Source organism: Macaca fascicularis, chromosome 20 (assembly GCF_037993035.2).
Source record: "Macaca fascicularis isolate 582-1 chromosome 20, T2T-MFA8v1.1".
NCBI classification, from domain to species: domain Eukaryota; kingdom Metazoa; phylum Chordata; class Mammalia; order Primates; family Cercopithecidae; genus Macaca; species Macaca fascicularis.
In genome coordinates this window covers 21,886,897-21,904,257 of record NC_088394.1, presented here as the reverse complement: position 1 = coordinate 21,904,257, position 17,361 = coordinate 21,886,897, and the positions used below count along the sequence as shown (strand labels likewise).

At 43.5% G+C, this 17,361-nt stretch overlaps 1 protein-coding gene across 1 annotated transcript in view; it reads right to left on the bottom strand.

Annotated features, from left to right (window-relative positions):
• HS3ST2 (heparan sulfate-glucosamine 3-sulfotransferase 2) overlaps window positions 1–17,361 on the bottom strand; it is a 106,715-nt gene that overhangs the window by 40,947 nt on the left and 48,407 nt on the right. The window lies entirely within an intron of this gene.

Sequence of the window (17,361 nt, the reverse complement as noted above, 5' to 3'; positions counted from 1 at the left end):
TGGTGCAATCACAGTTCACTGCAGTCTCAACATCCCAGGCTCAATTGACCCTCCCACCTTAGCCTTCCTGGTAGCTGGGAACACAGGCATGCACCACCAAGCCTGGCTAATGTTTAAAAATTTTCTGTAGAGATGAGGTCTCACCATGTTGTCCAGGCTGCTCTCAAATGCCTGGGCTCCAGGACTCCTCCCACCTCGGCCTCCCCAAGTGCTGGGATTACAGGTGTGAGCCACCACACCTGACCTTGTATATCATTTTTAAAATGTGATGTTAGAAATAAAGATTTCGTGCAAAATTTCTCAGTTATAAAATTTTGGCAAATTATTTTTAAATAACATCAACAGCTACAAAAACAAACAAACAAACAAAAAACATGGTAAGAGCCAAGTAAACTGTGTCTCCTGATTCTTCAGGCTACTGTCTGCCAGTCTGCAGCCTGCATGCCTCAGCCACTGGCCTATTCTTCTTTCTTTTGCTGATGTTTACAAAGGACCTGTTCGATTCCAGGCACCTGAGAAGATGCTAGGAGAAGAGAAGTGAGTAAAGGACCCACAGTTCTTGTACATGTGAATCTTGCCCAGAATTAAAGTAACCCTATGAACCTTTGTCGTAAGTCTTTTAGATGCTGTGAAGAGGCTTCTCCAGCTTTCCAAGGCCCCCGGGAACCCTCCTGTCCTCATCTTGCTGAGAAGTTAGGATTCTGTTGTAAGAGTCATCTTCCCCTAGGTTGACCCCTTCGTTCCCACTCCTGTCAGCTTCCTGCAAGCTCTGCTTTCTCTCAACTGGCTTCTTTTGGCTCTTTCCATTCCAATATGGCTGAATGTGGATTTTGAGACCCTCCGTAGAGTATGGAGCCCTCTGGAGACTGAGAGGAGATGAGGAAACAGGAACAAGGGTAGAGACAGAGCAAGAAGCAGGGCCCAGGAGAGCCCTCAGAGCCTGCGGTGACCACGTGGACTCAGCCCTGTCTCCTCCCGACAGCACCGATGTCTGCTCAACGCTCAGCAGTGGAGAAGGAAGGGAAACAGCATTTCACAAATCACCTGCTGAAGTCAAGAAGTGGTCAGGAGCCTTCATAGGTGTTCCTTTCAACTCTCCCAGCAGCCCTACAAGACATGTGCTGTGATTATTTCTACTTTTCAGACGAGGGAAGTGACTTTAGACGAGGGAAGTTCTTTCCCAGAATCATCTAGCTAGTAATTGGCAAAACTAGAATTTGAATGGAGATCCGTCCTTTGGTTGCAGATGATGGAAACTCAGTTTAAACTCGCTCAAACAACAAGGGAATGTATTGCCATGCATACTTTGAAAGTCCCATGATGCATCTAGTCTCAAGCCCATCCAGATCTAAGGCATCCAATAGCATCCCTGGGACTCTCTGTATCCATCACTCAATTCTGCTGTTCTCTGTATGTTCATTTCGTTTTGCAGATCGCTCCCTTCAGGTGACTGGCAAAGGTGTCTATTAGCACCTGGGCTACGTAATCCTCAACAGCTTGATCCCAGAGGAAAAGACACTTATTTCTACCAGAGTCCATAGACCGTATCTTAGGGAGTTTTGGGTTGACCCATTTTGAGTCACATGCCATTCCTGAACAAATCCCAGCGGCCAAGGGGCATGGAGTTCCCTGAGTGGCCAGCCCAGGTCATGAGCCCATCTCCATGGGAGGAGGGCAGCGTTATACACTCCTTAACCTGGGCCACATGGCACAAAAGTCTCCCTAGACAAAAATCAAAGTGGTACCAGCTAAACAAGGGACTGGATAGGTAAAACAGAACATATAGACAACAGATGTATATATCTGGGTGACAGAGTGTACACATTTGTTTTCTATACTTTGTTACTGAAGGTTTCCCTCCCCCACCCCCGGTTTTTAATTTTAATTTAACTTTATTTTATTTTTAGAGACAAGGTCTCACTCTGTCACCCAGGCTGGAGTGCAGTGGCATAATCATGGCTCACTGCAGCCTCAACCTCCCAGGTTGAAGCGATCCTCCCATTTCAGCCTCCCATGTAGCTGGGACTACAGGTGTGCCACCACACCCAGCTAATTTTTTAATGTGTTTAGAGATAGGGTCTTGCTGTGTTGCCCGTGCTCATCTGAAACTCCTGGACTCAAGTGATCTTCCCACCTTGGCCTCCCAAAGTGTTGGGATTACAGGAATGAGCTACCCCTGGCCCCCACACTTTTATTGGCAAGAAGACAAATCAAGATAGGAGAGTTAGCAGCTGTGAGCCTTTCCTTATGTGGTTTGATTACTCTCCAATACCTAAGTTAGCAGAATGTTCTTCAACAGTCCCAGAGGCCGAGCTCTGTGCTTTATGGAGCTTTGTGCATTTTCAGAGGCCCCTTATTCTTTCTCACCATGACTCACCCAGTCTATGGTTGGAAATCACAGTTTCCCTCCCAAGTCCCTGAGTCCAGTCTGGGGTTCATGGTTATGAAAAATCCCCATGCTTTGATGGCAGAAGGCAGAAGTGACTGCCTTATCTTCTCTGGGAGCCCAGGGAACAATTTCAGACACAAACATATTGGAGGAAGAATTCGGCAGTGGAGTCGGTACCTCCAGATTAATTTACACTCCAGCGGCCCCCAGAGAGACTGACAGACTGATGGATGGTAATGCCTGCTGGGTGTGCGGCCGCATTAATGCTGCCAGGAACTCAGCTCATTAGCTCAGAGCTCCTTTCCTTCCCTTGCCACACCTCAGACACAGCTAATCTCATGTAAAGTGGGGCCAGCTCACTTGGGTCACGTGCACTCAATGTTGGGTCCCTGAGGTGGATTTCCAACTGGGATGCTCCCCAGCAGAGTGTGCTCATCACCCCCACCTCATCCACCCTCTGCCTTTATCCTTCCAAGGGCATGGTGCAGAATACCTGGCAAGAACACAGTCCTCAGAGGAGCTCAGTTACCTTCCCCTGGAGAGCCCAGTAACAGTTCCGAAGGCGGGAGTGCTGGTGATATCAGCAGTCCCGCCTGCGGGGCGTTAGCTATTAGAAAGCTCTGGAGACCATCTACAAGACACTGAAACACCTGGTGGATTCTGTTGGAATCCAAAGAAATTATCAATGAGACTGGTTATTTGCTCAGAAAACAGAGCCTGAGTTTGGGGCTGTGTAGACAGAGATGCTGGGTTGGTGACGACATGGCACTGTTGCTGAGTTTGCAGCCAGAGCCCAGGCAGTCTGCATAGATGGCCCTGGCACTGACTTATTATTAAGATGGGTGCTCAGCTCATAAAAAGAGAGCATGAAGCAGCCAGCTGACCTTTTAACTTTTCTCCCTCTAAGATGATTGCAGAAATATGTAGATAGGGCTTTGGGCAAATGCCAGGAGACCCTCTGCCCTGCTCCCCTAACTTCTCTGACTTTGTCTCCAGCCATCTCACCCTCCCTTACTCCACTCCAGCCTCACTGATTGTTTTGCAATTGAACATCCAGACACCTGCCTACCCCAGGGCCTTGGCACCTGCCATCCACCCTGCATGGAAGTGCTTCCTCAGATATCCACATGGCTTTTCCCTCACCTTCTTCAGGCTTGCACTCAAATGTTGCTATCTCAGGGGGACTTCCCTGGCCACATGTCTAAAATTGCAACACCCTTCCCTCAGTACCCCTCACCCTCAATTCTTGTTGTTGTTCTCTGCCTCACTTACCACCTTCTAAAATGCTCTATAATGTACTTATTTCTTTTGTTTTGACCCTGTTAGGCCCCCGCTTCATATCCTTCAGTGTTTCCCCCAGGCTTAGAGGGAGGATGCTTCTGATGGTCAGTGAGCCCATCATCAACTAACCCTGCATCACAGACCCAGATGGTCAATCCCTTTCAACTCCTCCCTTAGTTGAGGACAAAGTCTCAATTTAGTGTTAGTATGACTTAAACATGTACGAATCTCCCTTCTTAACCAAGACAGGGCAGGTCTCAGGCTCCGAACCTTCCACGGGCAACAGTGTCTAATCGGAATTGAGTAACATCATTTGGGTTTTGTTTACTTATTTCTTTGACAAAGGATCCCTGTTTTCCATTTTCTGCAGTGTTAAAAAGTTGACCTTCTAAAAAAAATTAAGCAAAAAACTCAGGTAGCTGATATGAAGAAAATCCCTAAGGGGCTACATGAATGACAGAAGTTTAAGACATCATAATGTACACAATAAATTCTAAATATGTTTGAGCAGTGCACTTGGAGCTTTCCACACCTGATACTAGCTGCGATCTCAGACACTCTCCTCTGCACAGCCTGAACTCTGGTAATACAGGAATATTTAAGGTTTCTCCCAGCACTTAACACACTTTTACACATCTTGGCCCAGAACGTGCTTCCCAGCATTGTCTTGTGGGTGGGGTCCTGCTTGTCCTTCAGGTATCAGCACCAGCATCACTCCCTCCAAGAAGCCCTCATTATCCCCCTCTACACAAGAAAGAATTCATCCTTTGCTTCTTTCTGCCTCCTGGATACCTTGTAATATCCATATTGTTGCACTCATTACACGGCACTGTCTTACTTGGTCAGACAAGCAACACCTTGAGGGTAGACATTGCCTTCTTCCTCTTCATTACTGCTATGCCTAGCACAGTGCCTGGCTCGTATCAGGTACTAATAAATGTTGAGTGAAACACCATCTTACATACATTCTGTGGATGATTTGCTTGCCTAGTACTTTGGAGTTAGGGGTAGGTCTGGGATGAAATCCAAGCTGATACAAACCTGCACCCTTCTCAGCATAAGTCATGATCCTACAACTCTCTTGGATTTTCAGATCCTCTCCTCTGTATAAATGAGCATCTCATGGACCAATAAAGAAAGACATGCATCCTCCACTCTGCAGTAAGTCGCCAGGCCAACCTAGTGTGTTAGAAGGAGGCTCCGTTTCCCTGCCTACTTATAACCAGTCTGCTCATGTCGAGTCAACTAGTTGGCAAATTTAGGAGAAGTCACCGAGCACGCCATGGTTAGCAATCCTCCCTGTCAATCCTGCTAGGGCTAGCTAGCCTCCAACTAAAGTATTCCTGCTCCTCTGTGCCATCCATGCAGAGAGAGCGCTCTTTGGGGGAAAGGTTGCAGTCACCCAACTATTCAGGTGACCAGGTGGGTGAGTCTAACCCAGCAGGCTCTAGTGACTTCAGAACTAAAGTCATATCTCCCCGTCACATTCACCCAGTGATATAGCTGACATTTTATCATCATTATTATTATTATTTCAATAAGCTTTTGGGGAACGGCTGGTGTTTGGTTGCATGGATAAGTACTTTAGTGGTGATTTCTGAGATTTTGGTGCACCTGTCACCCAAGCAGTGTACACTGTACCCGATGCGTAGTCTTTTATCCCTCACCCAATGTTTGGTTTTCCATTCCTGAGTTACTTCATTTAGAATAACTGCCTTCAACTCCATATAAGTTGCTGAAACTGCCATTGTTTTGTTCCTTTTTATGACTGAGTAGTATTCCATGGCACATATATACCACATTTTCTTTATCCACTCATTGATTGATGGGCATTTGGGATAGATCCATATTTTTTCAACTGCATATTGTGCTGCTATAAACATGCATGTACATGTGTCTTTTTCATATGATGACTTCTTTTCTGCCGGGTAGATACCCAGGAGTGGGATTGCTGGGTCAAATTGTAGATCTACTTTTAGTAGATCTCCACACTGTTTTTCACAGTGGCTGTGCTAGTTTTCCATAGTGGTGGCGTTTCCACTGGCGGTGTAAAAGTGTTCCCTTTTCACCATATCCATGCCAACATCTATTATGTTTTAACGTTTTAAAAAATTACTGCTATTCTTGCAGGAGTCATGTGGTATTGTATTATAGTTTTGATTTGCATTTCCCTGATCATTAGTGATGATGAACATTTCTTTCATATATTTCTTGGCCATTTGTATATCTTTTTTTTTTTTCAAGAATTGTCTGTGCATGTCCTTAGCCCACTTTTTGATGAGATTATTTGTTTCATTCTTGCTGATTGTTTGAATTCCTTGTAGATTCTGGTTACTCGTCCTTTGTCGGGTGCATAGTTTGCTATAGCTGACATTTTGATGGCCATTTGTCTCATTCTTGACTCGACTCATTTTGAACTTGGGAGGGGAAGAAAGGAATGCAATATTATGTGCAGACATGTGTCACTCCGTGACAGAGATATGTTGTGAGAAATGTGACATTAGGCAACTTTGTTGTGTGAACATCACAAAATGTACCTACACAAACCTAGATGTTAGAGCCTACTACACACCCAGATTATATGGTATAGTCTTGTGCCCAGGCTACAAACCTAGACAGCATGTTGCTGTCCTGAATACTCCAGGCAACTGCAACACATTGGGAAACATTTGTGTGTCTAAATACGGGAAAAGAACGTAAAAGTATGGTATAAAAGGTTAAAAATGGTATACCTATATAGGGCACTTACTATGTACGGAGCTTGCAGGACTGGAAGTTGCTCTGGGAGAGCCAGTAAGTGGCGAATGACTGTGAGGGCCTAGGACATTCCTGTACACGACTGTAGGCTTTATAAACGCTGTATACTCAGGTCACACTGTGGTGGCTCATGCCTGTAACCCCAGCACTTTGGGAGGCTGAGGCAGGCAGACCACGAGGTCAGGGGATCGACACCATCCTGGCTAACACAGTGAAACCTCGTCTCTACTAAAAATTCAAAAAATTAGCTGGGTGTGGTGGTGGGTGCCTGTAGTCCCAGCTACTCAGGAGGCTGAGGCAGGAGAAGCACTTGAACCCAGGAGGTGGAGGTTGCAGTGAGCCGAGATCGTGCCACAGCACTCCAGCCTGGGCGACAGAATGAGACTTCATCTGAAAATAAACAAATTAATTATTAATTAATTAATAATTAATTTGTTTATTAAAAGTATTTTTCTTTCTTCAATAACAAGTGAATAAGAGAACCTGAGCTCACTATAACATTTTTACTTTATAAACTTTTAAACTTATCTTTAACATTTTGACTTTTTTGTCATAACACTTAGTTCAATATCTTTGTACAGCTACACAAAAATATTTTCTTTATCTCTTTATAACCATTTTTCTATTTTTAAAAAAATTTTTACTTTTTACTTTTTGAACATTTTTTTAAAATTAAGACACAAAGACACACATTAGCCTAGGCCTGCACAGGGCCAGGATCATCTATATCACTGAAATTGCCTAGCAATGCATTTTACAGCACACGTCCCCATCAATAAACGATACATGACTGTGTAGGTGAGTGTTCTGTCAATGCTGGTCGCTATTAGGATTGTCCCATTAGGACATGTTGGTGCAGTCTTGGCCCCCATGCCCTTCCCTGTATGTGATTTGGGATTGACCCTCAGGCTCCAAACACTCTCAGCTGCAGAGGAGTCCTGACCACTGTGTCGACTCAGCCCTTTAAGGTTAATGGTCTAGGAACTTAGGATCCAGAAATCTGAGGAGAACCAGGAGATTTGTCATTGGATCAAGTGGTTCAGCTTCCTGGGGCCTGGAGGTATAACAGGTCCCAGTACTGTCTTGACTGTAACAGGTTCCAGCCCCAGCAGGTGCCTCTGCCAGCTCTCAGCAATGACATTTACAGTGAATAATGCTTCGTTCCAGACAGCATATGGCCCTGGCAGAGTTTGGCACCCAGGAGAGAGAGTCACAGCCATATGGGCTCACTGCCTGTGGTCAAGTCAGGCCACACAGGGAAGCATGGGGTGGGAGACTCAGACGGGATCGCTGTGAAACCAGGCTTGAGGACAGCGGTGTCTAGGCTTTGCTGGAACCCTGTTTAGTGCAATTGCCAGTGAATAAATTCCACGCAAATCTGAGAACTTGCAGATGGGATGTGGAGGAGGAAATCTCACCTTCTGAACTTATCTCCTGTAAAATAAGTCTGGAATAAGCATCTTTAGGGTCGATATGAGAAGCAAAAGGTAGATTATTAAATAGCCTTTTACTTGGGTTTATCTCCAGGGCTGCCATTTGAAATCCTAATGCTCAGTTGACAACTAAAAGTTGAAGGAACAGTTTTCTAGCTTAGTTTATGGTCCTGAGGGGGTCTACTGTTTGCAAAAATGGCTACACGCAGTCCCCTTCCTGTATTAACCCCCTCTGGTAGTGCCCTCCCAGGATGACTCAAAACTTGGCTCCGGACCTGCTTTGACAGACAGGATAGTTGCAAACGTGGCACATGCAGACACTTGAAAAGCTTTTGAGCACTGAAGCTTGCCCTCCTGCTGTTCCTGGAACCCTGTGATCTCCATTGAGTAAGCCCAGGCAAGCTTGTTGAAGAATGAAAGATCACTCAGAGATGGGGCAGCCTCCATCATCTCAAGCACTCTGGACCAAACTGCCGTCCATCAGCCAGCCCTGCAGTTGACCCACTAGTTGATCCCAGATGCATGAGTGAACCCAGTCAAGCTCAGCTAAACCAGGCTCAGTCTAGAACTGCCCAGGTGAACTCAAGCCAAACTGTCAATCGGTAGAGCTGTTGGACTCTATAAGTGGCTGTTGTGTTAAGCCACTAAGTTTTGGGGTGGTTTGTTACACAACAAAAGCAAACTGAAAAACACGGGTTTTGTTTTGTCAGAGGTTGCCAAGATAGAGTAGGCTTAATCCTGGTAGACTAGGATATCTGCCCAGAACATCCCAGAATGGTCACTTGTAAAGTTTAACAAAGACAGTGACTCTACATTCAAAAATTCCTGCACCAAAAACAAAAAACCATCTCCCATTGCTCTTGCTCTTCTAATCTAGTTTATCTGCTACCCAGCAGGTTTAGAGGTTGAGAAAATTGTCCAAGAAAGTTGTCATTAAAGTGAGATAAGATTTAGTGAACATTTAAATGTCTGCCATCTTCCAGCCTTTGAGCTTTGTATTTAAAGAATTCTTGGTTTCCTTTGCCCCCACCACTGCCATTTAATAATCTATGAAATAGATTCTTCTTCTACACATGCTGAAGATGAGGCTCAGAGAAGTGGTGCTGGTTTTCCCTTGGAGTGATGGAGCAAAGCTTTGAATTCCACTCTGCTAGCTCTGAAGTTAGACTGTTTTGCTGACACCCCAAGATTCCTCTTCCAGCGGACACTTTTTGACCACTACTTACATGCCAGATACTTTTCTAGATGCTTTATATGAATAATTTAATCCTCAACTCTAGCCCAATACAGTAGTAAGTATTGCTATCATCACTTTATAGATAAGGAAACTGAGGCACTGAAAGGTTAAGAAACGTGTTCATGGTCACATGTCCGGTGAGGGGTTGAGACATGATTTGACACAGGGCTTTGTGGCTCCAGAGCCCAACTTCCAGCCAGAGCTCTCAGTACTAATGGTTGAAAGTCTGGAAGTCATTATATCAACAGCTTTTATACAATGTGACTCTTATAAACCAACATGAGGGCTCTGGGTAGGGAAGCCGATTGCCAAATAAGTCCATGTTTTGGGTTCTCCGGGATGATGTTAGGGAGAATCTTGTATTCTCGGGTCCAGGGCTGCTCCCTCCTCAACCTCAGTGAGGCAGTCCACCACCCAGTGGTCCACTGGTTGAGGTGCTGGTTGAGGTACTTACATGGGCCAGGCAGGTAACAGATGAGTGCAGTGGGCTGGGTGGGGCTGGTGGGGAACCCTAGAGGGTGCGCCCATCTACAGAAGGAACCACTTCTTTCCGGCTGATTATTTACAAGCAGGAATATACGTCCAGTGTTGCCCAATTTCCCCATTTTTCAAGATAGAACTATATATTTTTGGTATGCTTTGATTTTTAAATCAGCAACCAATAAAAGAATTTTTTCTCAAAATACCCTGTGAGCCCCGCAAAACTTCTCTGGATCAAATATTATCCAAGAGCAGCATTTGCTATATTTGGTGTAGGAGATAAAGCTCTGGGTAAATGACAATAAAAATCAGAATGCATTGAAGGAGGGAACTTATCTCCTTGAAAATAAGTCTGGAATAATCATCCTTAGGGTCGATATGAGAAGTGAAAGGTAGATTATTAAATAGTATTTTACTTGGGTTTATCTCTAGGGCTGCCATTTGAAATCCTAACGCTCAGTTGACAAATCACAAGATTGTCCCACTTCTGTGTAGACAGCAGATTTATAAGCCAAGTTCTGAAATTTTCATCTCAAAGTGTCTGCTGTACTATTGGCTCTTTGGGTATCTAAAGTATACAGATCTCATTTCCATCAACAATAAACAGACTGTCTGGAGAAGCCCTGGTACCTTCTGTAATCGTTGCACTGGTACCAAAAGAAATGTATTTCACCTGGTCACTTCCCTGCAGAGCTATTCCAGGTCTGTTTGCACCTCCCAGGTGAGTCCACCCTGGCCCTGGAAATGAATCCTTTCCCTGCCAACATTGGCGTCGGAGTCACACAGGTTTCTAAACCACAAGGTGTTACCGCTAACAGCTGCCCTCAATGTAGGAGTCTTTCTGGTTTCCCTGAGACTTGCCTGTCAAATCGCAGACCCCTGTGGATAGAAGGGCATTGGGCCAGGTTCATCCATTCATCAAATATTTATTGAGCATCTACTATGTGCTAGGTACTTTTCCTGAGCCTAGAGATAGACTGAACAGAAGAATCAAAATCTCTGACCTATGGAGATTGTGGTGTTGTGGGGATACAGACAGTAAGATGCATAACAAAGTATAGATGATTGCCAACTTAAAATGAGGTCACATCCTGCTAAATCCACCACAAGTTGAAAATATCTTAAGTTAAAAATGCGTTTAATGCACCTAACCTACTGAACATCGTAGCTTAGCCAAGTTGACCTTAAACATGCTCAGAACACTTGCGTCACCTTATTATTGGGCAAAATCATCTAACACAAGGCCTCCCCCACCCCTCCCCCTTTTTTTGTTTGAGACAGAGTCTTGCTCTGTTGCCAGGCTAGAATATAGTGGCACCATCTCGGCTCACTGCAATCTCCACCTCCCGGGTTCAAGCAATTCTCCTGCCTCAGCCTCCCAAATAGCTGGGACTACAGGCGTGAGCCACCACGCCCGGCCCACAAAGTCTATTTTATACGAAAGTGTTGCATAGCTCATGTGACTTATTGAATACTGTACTGAAAGTGAAAAACAGAGTACCTGCGTGACTAGTTGAATGGTTTCTACCGAAGGGTTATTGCTTTTGCACCATCATAAAGTCGAAAAATCTTAAGTTGAACCGTTGTAAGTTAGGGATCATCTGTATCTAATGGTTAAATCACATTAGGTGGTTATAAGTCCTAAGCAGCAAAAATAAAGCAAGGGAGGGACGGAGGGCCAGGGAGGTTAAGACTGTGCAAAGGGTGGCTGGGGAAAACTTCCCTCAGAAGGGGAGTTTGAGTAAAGACTTACAAGGAATGAAGGAGCTGGGCATGAGGCTCTCAGAGGAGCAAACATTTCAGGTGGGAGAAACACGAGTGCACAGTCTCCAAGGTGAGAATGCACCTGGTGTCTCCAGGGGACAGGGAGGAAGCCGGTGTTGCTGGAACAGAACAGGCAAAAGAGTGAGTAGCTGGGGAGGAGATCAGAGAGACAAACAGGAACAGGCATTGGGTGTAAGACCTTGGGGGCTGTATAAGGACTTCAACGTTTGAATGAGATGAGAAGCAGAGGAGCGACGTGATTCGACTTATGCTTTAGCAGACCTGTGGGCTGCTCTGCTGGGGACAGACAGAAGAGAGGAAAGGGCAGAGCACTAATCAGTTAGAAGCTGCACATGGTCATCCACGAAAGAGATGATGGTAGCTTGGCTGAGAGTGAGTGAGTAGTCGTCATATCTGGATACATTTTAATCCTGGAATTATTCCTGTCTCCATAGGTTATTAGGCATTCCTGGGCGGGCTTCAGGGGCTCCAGAACACCATGGAATGCTGTTTTGTGTGTGATATATGCATGAGCGAGTCAGAGGAAGGCAGTGTATCCCAGGGCACCACAGTCAAGTGGCCCAAGTTCAAATTCCACATCAGCCACTTTCTGTAACCCTAGAGGGAGGTATAAATCTCTCTCTAAGCCTCAGTTTCCTTACCTGTAGGCTTGGAGATATTAATAATTATACCTACTTTATAAACGCAATGTGAGAATTTAAGACTATGTTTGCATAGCACTTCATAGTAAGTGTTCAATCTACATGAGCTATTTCCATCCAGTTTTCTCAAGGAGTCTGTGACCCAAATTAAGATTGAGTTCTGGGGCTTTGCCTTCAACCTGAGATAGACCATAGGTGCTGAAAGAGGACTTCTTTGGCTTCCCTGATCTACATTAACAGGAGGTGGAAGATCTTAGGTTTTTGATATGGTTTGGCTTTGTCCCCACCCAAATCTCATCTTGAATTGTAACTCCCACAATTCCCACATGTGGTGGGAAGAACCCAGTGGGAGGTGATTGAATTAGAGTGGCGGGTTTTTGCTGTGCTGTTCTCATGTTAGTAAATGAGTCTCACAGATCTGATGGTTTTAAAAGGGGGAGTTTCTCTGCACAAGCTCTCTTTTTGCCTGCTACCATCCATATAAGACATTTCTTGCTCCTTCTTGCCTTCCACCATGATTGTGAGGTCTCCCCAGCCATGTAGAACTGTAAATCCATTAAACCTCTTTCATTTGTAAATTGCCCAGTCTTGGGTATGTCTTTATCAGCAGCATTAAAACAGACTAACACAGTTTTTAACAGAGGCCTGCTCTATAATCTCAAATCAGGGAACTGAGTCTTGGGCCAGCTAAGTAATTAGCAGTAACCTGCCCAAGATTACAGAGCTAGAAAGTGTCAAAGCTGGATTTGAACCCACAGCTGTCTGATGCTAAATCCATGCCTTTAACTACAACACCATGCTGCCTCCCATGGGGGCTGGAAGACCTTTTGCTCAATGATTTGTCCAGCAGGCCAGATGAGGGAGGTCTCTATCAGGAAGAGTCAGGATCAGCTCTGTCTCTGAGGGCTAGTTTTACAGAGCATCCCTTTTCACTAGGCTTCCGGGCTGTTCCAACAACAACATACATCTCATTTGCAGTTCTTGCTGTTTAATACCTGTTAGGAAAATGCTAATTTCATTGTAGGTCCCACTGCTGTTCAGAGGATCACAAACAGGCTCATCATAAATCAGCAAGGGACAGCATTTACACGTGATTCCCCCATAGACTCTACCAGTGGAGCCTCCTAAAACTGCTGCTTCATTAATGGGCCATCTTCATACTAGTTAATGTCTAATTACTGACACTAATGGGTCCATGTATTTTAAAAATGAAATTATAGGTTTTATTCAATTAGGAAAAGCACTAGATAAACTGCTGAATAAATCTGGCAAGAGACACACAGGACCGGTAGTTAAACAAGCGCCCCCAGCTCAGGGACCTCAGAAAGCTGCAGCAGCAAAATTAACGCTAAAAGGAAACAAATCAATGCCCAGAATTGTAAGACAGAGCATGGCGGTGGATGAATTTATCTTTAAATTAACAACAGTCCTGGGTAGGGCCCAGGCTCAGAAATGGATCTGAAACTTAACTGCTACTGGCTTCAGAATACTTCCTGACTTTGCATTCTCTGGCTGATGTACATGGAAATAACACGTCCTGCCATGGAGGGATAAACACTATTAACAGTGTGTTGTAGATCCTTCCAGACTTTCTTTTTTTTTTTTCTTTTTCTTTTTCTTTTCTTTCTTTTTTTTTTTTTGACGGAGTCTTTCTCTGTCGCCAGTCTGGAGTGTAGCAGCATGATCTCAGCTCACTGCAACTTCCGCTTCCCAGGTTCAAGCAATTCTCCTGTGTCAGCCTCCTGAGTAGCTGGGACTACGGGTGTGCACCACCATGCCCAGCTAATTTTTGTATTTTTAGTAAAGATGGGGTTTCACCATGTTCGTCATGATGGTCTCCATCTCTTGACCTTGTGATCCGCCTACCTCGGCCTCCCAAAGTGCTGGGATAACAGGCGTGGGCCACCACGCCCAGCCTATCCTTCCAGACTTTTAATGTTCTTATTTGTATGTCTGTGTAATTTTTGTGCATGTGTAGTATTTTTTAAAAAATAAACAGAATCACACAAATTGAGTGCATCATTCTGTAACCTTTTAAAACTTGATCATACACAGTGGGTAATATTCTGTATTAGTTGTTTACATCCATTTACTTAATCTTTTCAAAGAGCTTATAGTATTCCATACCAATGTCCCATATCAGACACTTGTTTGGATTTTTTAATAGTCAAACAAAACTATATGAAACATCCTCGAAGTTAAATATGCATATACCCTTTATTTCCTTGAAGTTGTTTTCTAAAAACATATCCTAGAAGTGATTGAGTCTAAAGCTTTTGCAAAATATCCTTGCAAATATCCTTCCAGAACAGTTGTACCAACTGACACTCATAATAGCACTAAAAGTGGATCTTTTCCATGTTTCTCAACTGTAAAAAACGCTATCATTATTTTGCTCCATTTTTTCATGCCTACTGAGTCAAGCATTTTTTCTTTCACTTGCTGATTGTCCATTTGAATTTCTGCTTTTACATGTTGCTTGTTCATGTTCATTGCACAATGCTAGGTTGTTTATCTCTTTCTTGTTTATATGTCATAAATGTTTACAAGCTCAGGATATCTACACCTCGACTTTATATGTTGCATATCCCATTACCCATTTTGCTGGCTGCTTTGCCTTTGTGATTTTCTAATGTAAACATATTTCACATTTTTATGTAGTCCAATTTCTTAGTTTTGTTCTTGGTGTTTTCTGTCTTTGGTGCCATGCTTAGAAAATTTTCACCATTCTGTAACTTAAAAAGTGGTTTCATTTTTAATGTGTAAGTCTGCAATTATTTTGAGACTTATTTTGGTATACATGAGGGAAGAATTAGTTTCCAAATGGCAAGCCAGTTGTCTCAACACTATTTGTTAAATAAGTCTTTCCCACTGATTCAAATGCCACCTTGCCATATAGTAAACTCTGTTTTTAAAATGGATTTTCTCTTCTATCCCACTGATCTTTCCACAGCAGTACTATACTTTTAATTCCTATAAACTTATGTTTTAAAATAATAATCTTACTCTCCACGTTCAGATTTTCTCCAAGTGTTCGCACCAATCTCTAGATGAACTTTAAAAGTGAAAGTGTTCTTTTAATAGGAGTTTCCATTTAATTAAATAAAACGAATAGATTAATTAAAAGAGAATTAACATCCAGGTATATGCCAGGCCCTGTACTTACTCAGGTCTTTTGTTTATATTATCTAGCAAAGTTTTATAGTTTTCTTCATGCAAATTTTTTATCTTTCTTTTTTTGAAACAAGGTCTCACTCTGTCACCCAGGCTGGAGTGTGGTGGCATAATCTTGGCTCACCGCCCCCTTGACCTTCACAATCACCACAGTGATGCTCCCACCTCAGCCTCCCAAGTAGCTGGGACCACCGATGCATGCTAGCATGTCTGGCTAATTTTTCTGTATTTTGTAGAGATGGGGTCTTGCCATGTTGCCCTTTGTAGAGATGAGGTCTTGCCATGTTGCCCAGGCTGGTCTCAAACTCCTGGGCTCAAGTGATCTGCCTACCTTAGCCTCCCAAAGTACTGGGACTATAGGCATGAGTTACTGAGCCCAGCCTTCATACAAATTCTTTCTGGTTTTTGTTGCAAGTAACCCTTCCTCTGCCCCAACACATACACACACACACACACACACACACACCCCATATTGTCAAATTTGTTAATGTGTGTATGTGCATGCGTGTGAATTCTCCCCTCTGCCAAAATCTTTTATTAGTTCCAGCAGGTTGTGAGTTGGTTTTCTTCGTTTTTATAGGCAGACAATACCATTATCTGCTAATCACAAAACAATATAACTTCTCTTCAAGATTTGAGACTATTTTTTTCTTTTTCCTTGTCTTGTCACATTGGCTATACCTTCCAGAACAATACTAAATAATTGCAGTCATGTTGTTCTGGGTTTAAATGCTGCCTTAAACATAAGGTAAGGAGCCAGTCAGGTATTTGTTCTTGATTACATTAAAGACCATCTTTTAGTCCTAATTTAGGATTTTGTTTTCAGAAATGATCACTGACTTCCATCAATGCCTAATTTAAAAACTATCCATTCGATTGTGCATTTTCCCCTCTTTTGACCCACTATAGCACTTTAATTATATTACTGGGCATCCTAATAACAAGACATTCTTGGCATCCTTAGAAGGAATCCTATTTGGCTACTACACATTTTCCCCACACCCTGCCTCCCTAAATTCTCTAAATGCAGATTTATCTTTGCTAATTTACTTGAATCCTGTTTGCTCCTATATTATTCACATTTTATGCATCTGTATTCAGAGTTTGTTTTCAGAGTAATCCAGTTACTCAGTAGTAAAATAAACAAGGAAGTATGTTTTTTTATATTTCGGAAACAGCATAAATAGCCTAGTTCCTTGAAGACTTGATTGAACTCATATATAAAATCTTTGGGTCCAGCAGCACTGTTTTTTTTCAGAGAGTCTCACTCTATCACCCAGGTTGGAGTGCAGTGGTGCGATCTCGGCTCAATGCAACCTCTGCCTCCCAGGTGCAAGCAATTCTCCTGCCTCAGCCTCCTGAGTAGCTGGGATTACGGGCATCTGCCACCACACCTGGCTAATTTTTTGTGTATTTTTAGTGGAGACAGGGCTTCACCATATTGGTCAGGCTGGTCTCGAACTCCTGACCTCGTGATCTGCCCGCCTCGGCCTCCCGAAGTGTTGGGATTACACTGCGCCCAGCCTAGCAGCACTTTTTTTTGGACATTATTTACAAACTCTCCAATGGTTGTTGGAATATTCAGTGTTTCTTGAGTCAATTTTTTTTCCTAGAAAAGTATCTTCTTAAATGAGGTTTCCACTTTTAATAAATGCAATTTAATTTTTCAAAAAATCTGCATTTTGTCTTTCTAATATTGTGCATATGAGGTTTTTTCGTTTCCTTTTTTTCTTTTTTCTTTTTTTTTTCTTTTGAGACAGGGTCTTACTTGGTCACCCAGGCTGGAGTGCAGTGGCAGGATCATGGCTCACTGCAGCCTCAACTTCCTGGGATCAAGTGATCCTCCCACCTCAGCCTCCTGAGTAGCTGGCACTACAGGTGTGTACCACCATGCCTGGCTATGTTTTTATTTTTTTTATAGAGATGGGGTCTCCCTATGTTGCCCAGGCTGGTTTCAAACTCCTGGGCTCACGTGATCTTCCTGCCTCAGCTTCCCAAAGTGCTGAGATTACAGGCATGACCCTTGGTTTATCTAGCCAAAGTCTGTCTATTTTGTCTTTTTAAAACAACAGCACTTGGGTTTATTTGTTAATTACAGTGTCTTGAGGGCCCTCTTCCTAGGAGAGTGGTAAACATGTGATTCGTATGCACTCAGTCACTAGGATAGATGCACTCTAGGCTCTG